The sequence below is a fragment of the Mustela lutreola genome, chromosome 3 (assembly GCF_030435805.1).
Source record: "Mustela lutreola isolate mMusLut2 chromosome 3, mMusLut2.pri, whole genome shotgun sequence".
In the NCBI taxonomy this organism is placed as follows: domain Eukaryota; kingdom Metazoa; phylum Chordata; class Mammalia; order Carnivora; family Mustelidae; genus Mustela; species Mustela lutreola.
Window position 1 is genome coordinate 91,805,855 of NC_081292.1, and position 6,000 is coordinate 91,811,854.

A 6,000-nucleotide genomic window follows, 5' to 3' on the forward strand; every position below is an offset into this window, starting at 1 on the left:
CTTCAATAGTGTACAGAAAAATTATACTTCTCCTATAACAATAGGTTATTGATGTTTTTACATTTTAGATCATTTTTATATTGTACTTTCAATAACAAATGATTGCAGTTATAGTTATTTTTAATAGGCTTGTTTTTTTTTAACTTTTAAACTAGACTAGTAAATGATTTATATATCACCATTACAATATTAGAGAATCTGGTTTTGACTATACATTTACCTTTTGCAATAAATAAGGAGCCATCCATGCATCCATGTTGCCATCTTGATGACATCACCATCCCCAAATCGCCAGTAAGTGTTACTTTATATTTTTCTTTTTTTTAAAGATTTTATTTGTTTATTTGACAGAGAGAGAGAGAGAGAGAGCTCAAGTTGGCAGAGTGGCAGGCAGAGGAAGATCAAGAGGCAGGCTTATTACCCAGCAGTGAGCCCGATGCAGGTCTTAATCCCAGGACCCTGGGATCATGACCTGAGCCAAAGGCAGCTGCTTAACCGATTGAGTCGCCCAGGGAGCCCTAAATTTTACTTTAGTTAATATACGACTATTTTTTATTTCTACTAATAGACATATCAATTTTATTGCTTTTAATATTAAGGTCTTCTCCTTAACATCATCAATTTTATAAGTGTGGTGGTAAGTATGTAATTCATGTATGTGGTGGTATGTAAGTAATTCAAATATGAATTTTAAACTCTAGATCATATGCTCCATTGTGGCAGATATTTGTCTTATTCATCCCACCCACAAAAAATTAGTACTAAATAGGTCTTTGTTGATTTACTGAATGAATTAAGTGTTCTGACACTAACATAGCTGACCAAACCAGAGATAAAGGAGAAAATATAATGATTGTCAAATGGGTGAACCTGAGATAAAAAGACACCTTTAGCTTAGTTAGTTTGATATACACTCTGGATAACATTCCAATTTTGCATGGATTTTTGGAAAGCAAACAACTCCTCTCCTAAATAATAAATTTATTAATTGCCTTCCTTATGAGTCCTGACAGCAGTCAGCTTTGTGGGTTTCTGATTCCATTCCAAGAGGTTGAATTTCTGTTTGATTTATGTAATAGGCAACAGTGTCATGAGGAAAGACTTGTAGGATAAAATTTCTTCAAGACGGGAACACAGATGGCTGCCTATGGACTGTGAGGTGGGTGTTAATGAAAATGCATTGAGCAGTAAGGGAAGGGCAGCTCACAACCATAGGAAAGGTGCCCTGTGTTTTTGTTTTGTTTTGTTTTACAAACAGATACCATTAGCCCTCTCCATGGAAATTTTCAAATTTACTTTGCTCTAACAACCACAAATACTTAGGACATTATGAACACAATATGGGCATTAAAGGATAAAAATAAACAAAAATTTAAGTAAATGTTAAGTGTTTGTCATTATTTCAGCCATGTTTTTCTATGCTTAACTGCTCAAAAAAATTACACAGGTTTCTAAATATTATACCAGGCTGTTAAACTAATGCAAAGGGTTTTATGGAATTTTCTATAACACCATCTCGATTTTCTACATTGGCTGTCACTCCTGAAAATTCTCAGTTTATAAATGTGCATATATTTACTATAATAATACTCACTGGTTATTTACCTGGTTTATTAGTGTATTTTGATCCTTTCTAATTGTTCACTTTCTTCCATGTTTCCTCCTTATTTCTACAAATGTCAATCCATCACATGTTATGTAAAGTGAAACAAAGAGGAACAGCTGTTAGTAGAAAGGATTAACAGAGGTGCTTTGATGTTACTCTGTGAGGTATTTCCATATCATCATTTTAATATATTTCAGGAATACAGCATAGTTGTTATGCCTTAATTAAACCTTCATTAAGTCTTTATATATATACTTTTTCCTAACTCACACGTCCTCCCTTCATGTCCCATTCAAAACCCACTCATTTTATGGAATAATTGTTTTATATTCCCAGTACAATCTTCATTTAACTTATTGCTCTGGTGTGCTCCTTTGGCAGCACATATATTAACTTATTGTTCTGGGTATACAAAAAGATAGGAATGGAATATTTTGTAATGTGATATTTTGTCCTTTCTACACTACAGCGTCTGTGTAAGCATTCTTTGATCAGAGACCTAAGGAGGAGGTCCAAATTGAAGAAAAACAAATAGAAAAAAAGAAAATGTTCTCAGTCCTTTCTTGTAGTTTCATTTGCAGGAACCACAAAGGCAAAGACATTAAAATGTTTTTTTCTTATTTTTTAAAATTAATTTTAAGTTTTTTATTGGATTATGCTCCCTTAAACTCATCTGATACCATGAATAGAAAATCAAAGCAATCCACCAAACCTTCTTTCATGATGTTGCCTTTAAACACGTTGCCTTTAAAAATTTTACAGTCTCATCTGTAGAGTAGATGAACCTTGACTCAAAAGTGTCATCATAGGCTGTGGTGACACTTGTCTTGCCACCCGCCCGCTGTTCCTGCCATGGCAGGCTCTCCTGCTTCACGACCGTTTCCCGACAACAAGGCCAATGGCTCCTCTTCTCCCAGGGCGGCATTGCTGCGCCTTTCCCAGACATGTTCCTGGGGAGCACAGTGACAGACGTGTGCCTTTCTTTAAGGCTGTTTCCACAGGCGCAGCCACGCTTCTCTCTCAGGCAGAGGGGATGACCAGGCTAAGAGGATTTCGCTCCAAACGGGTTTCTCCCACCATGCTTCGGAGACTATGTTCAGGCAAGCGGCATCAGCATCCCATAGAACTGACACGGATTTCCCAACGAATGCTGTGCTTTCCCAGAGGGGATGCACGTACAAAGAGGCTTTTGCTCTATGCGGGTTTCTCCCACCGTGCTGTGAATACTAGGTTAAGGCAAGCAGCGACAGCAGCCCACAGAACCGACTCTGATTTCCCAGCGCCTGCTCTGCTTTTGCAGAGGTTTTGGGCTAGGCGCGAACTGCACTTCGCCTCTGCTTCCTCAGCAAGGCTTTGGGCGTTAGCTCTGTCGCTTAAGAGAAAAAGCTGCAGGAGAGCTGGTGCCTCTTGGGCCTTGATTTCCTGGGCTCCATGTTCCCGCCCTGGGTTCACACTGCCAGGCCAAACTAAGCAGAGCCACAACCCTGCAGCAGCATGTGTGGCCTAGGATTGCACTCTATGCACACTACCGTCTCCTGGTGACTTGGCCTTTTGATCTGGCGCGCAGGCAGACTCGGGGACTAGGCCAGTGCCTTCCACCAGGAAAGGAGAGGAAAGATCCCTGAACACCGCCCATGCACTGGGATGGGGAGATGTGGGGGACTGTCCCCCACTCCTTCCCCAGAAACCCTGTGCCTCCGCGAACGCTGCCACATCTTGGAGGAAGAAGGCCTGTGACTGCCTGTTTCTCCAGGGAACTGTTTCTGAGTTCCGGGTATTGCGCCTGGTGGCAAACCCAAGTCTGCCCTAGGGACTGGTGGCCAAGGAGATGCTGTCCCCTTGGGACCAGAGGCACCAGACAGGCCTGCCTTCTGCCCAGACTCCTTCCTCAGAGAGGATCACGTGCGCCTGCCCTAGTCGTCCCCTCGTGTCTCAGCATCCAGGCTTCATTTTATCCGCACAGGGAGCGGGTGACACTTGTCTTGCCACCTGCCTGCTGTTCCTGCCAGGGCAGGCTCTCCTGCTTCACCACCGTTTCCCGACAGCAAAGCCAACGGCTCCTTCTCTTATCCGGGGGCGGCGTGCTGCGCCTTATGCAGACATGCTTCTGGGGAGCGCGGTAACAGACGTGTCCCTTTCCTTAAAGCTGTTTCGACAGGCGCTCTCTCAGGCAGAGGGGGATGACCGGGCAAAGAGTATTTCGTTCAATGCGGGTTTATTTCAACGAGCTGTGGAGACTAGCCCAGGCAAGCAGCAGCAGCATCCCCAAACCCAACTATGATTTCCCAACGAATGCTGTGCTTTCCCAGATGAGATGCCCAAAGAGCCTTTCGCTGTATACGGGTTTCTCCCACTGTGAGACTGGGCTCCGGCAACTAACAGCAGCAGCCCACAGTACAGACTCTGATTTCTCAGCGAATGCTGTGCTTTCCCAGTTTAGAGAGGAGGCGACAGGATCCCTGCACAAGGCCCGTGCACTGGGATGGGGAACTATGGGGGACTGCCTCCACTCCTTCCCCGGCACACCCCCTGCCACCCGCATCGCTGCCAAATCTTGGTGGAAGACGGCATCTGACTGCCCATTTCTCCATGTGGTTGTTTCTGCGAGTCAGGGTATGGCACCTGGTGGCAAGCCCAAGTCTGCCCTTGGGACAGGTGGCCAAGGAGATGCTGTCCCCTCTGGACCAGAGGCACAGGACAGGCCTGCCTTCGGCCCAGACTCCTTCCTCAGAGTGGAGCAAGCGCGCCTGCCCTAGTCATCCCCTCATGTCTCCTTAGCAGCCAGGCTTCCATCTCTCCGCACAGGGAGCGGGAGACACTTGTCATGCCACCGACCTGCTGTTCGTGCCACGGCAGGCTATCCTGTTTCCCGAGCGTTTCCCGACCCCAAGGCCAACGGCTCCTCTTCTCCGGGGGCGGCGTGTTGCGCCTTCCCCACAGTTGCTCCTGGGGAGCGCAGTGACAGACGAGTGCAACCACGCTTCTCTCTCAGGCAGAGGGGATGCTAGGGCAAAGAGTATTTCGCTCCATGCGGGCATCTTCCACCGAGATGCGGAGACTAGCTCAGGCAAGCAGCAGCAGCATCCACAAACCCAACACTGATTTCCAAAGGAACGCTGTGCTTTCCCAGGGTAGATGCCCAGGCAAAGAGGCTTTCGCTGTATGCGAGTTTCGCCCACCGCGAGACTGGGCTCAGGCAAGCAGCAGCCCGCAGAACATTTCTCAGCGAAAGCTGTGCTTTCGCAGAGGCTTTGGCTTGGAGCGAACAGCACTTCGCCACTGTTTCCTCAGCAAGGCTTGGTTCGCGTCAGGGAAGAAGAGCTGCGGGAGAGCTGGTGCCACTTGGGCCTTGCTTTCCCGGGCTCCAAGTTCGCGTGCTGGTTTCACCCTGCCAGGCCGAACTTGCAGACACAGCCGGAACCCTGCAGTAGCGTGCATAGCCTAGGATGGCACCCTATGCACACTGCCATCTCCCACTGTAGGCATCGCTTGGCCTTTTACTCTGGCCCTCTGGCGGACTGGCGGACTACGACATTTCTTTGCCCACAGGAAAGGAGAGGTGACAGGCTCCCTGAACACTGCCCGTGCACTGAATAGGGAGCTTTGGGGGACTGTCCCCACCCCTTTTCCTTAAACGCCGTGCTTCCTTCAAGCTTCCACATCCTGGAGGAAGATGGCATCTGAATCCCCGTTATTTCAGGGAGCTGTTTCTGCGAGTTCAGCGTAGGCGCCTTGTGGCTAGCACATGTCTGCCCCAGGGACAGGTGGCCAAGGAGCTGCTGTCTCCTTGGGCCCAGAGGCTCAGGATAGGCATGCTTTCTGCCCAGACTCCTTCTTATGAGTGGAGCACGTGCCCTGCCCTACTCATCCCCTCCTCTCTCCGTAGCAGCCAGGCTTCCGGCCCTCCGTACAGGGTGCGGGTGACACTTGTATTGCCACTGACCGCTGTGCTGCCAGGGCCGGCTCTCTTGCTTTGCAACCGTTTCCAGATCCGAAGGCCAACAGCTCCTGCTCTTCAAAACGGGCAGTGTGCTGCACCTTCCACAGACATGTTCCTGGGGAGCGCAGTTAAAGACGTGTCCCTTTCCTTAAGGCTCCTTCCACAGGCGCAACCGCGCTTCTCTCTCAGGCAGAGGGGATGCCCAGGCAAAGAGGATTTCGCTCCATGCGGGTATCTTCCACCATGCTGCGGAGACTAGCTTAGGCATTCAGCTGCAGCATCACACACATCTGATTCTGATTTCTCAACGAATGCTGTGCTTTCCCTGAGGAGATGCCCGGATAAAGAGGCTTTCGCTGTATGCGGGTTTCTTCAACCGCGAGACTGGGCTTAGGCAAGCAGCAGAAAAGTCCGCAGAACCGACTCTGATTTCCCAGCGACTGCTATGCTTTCG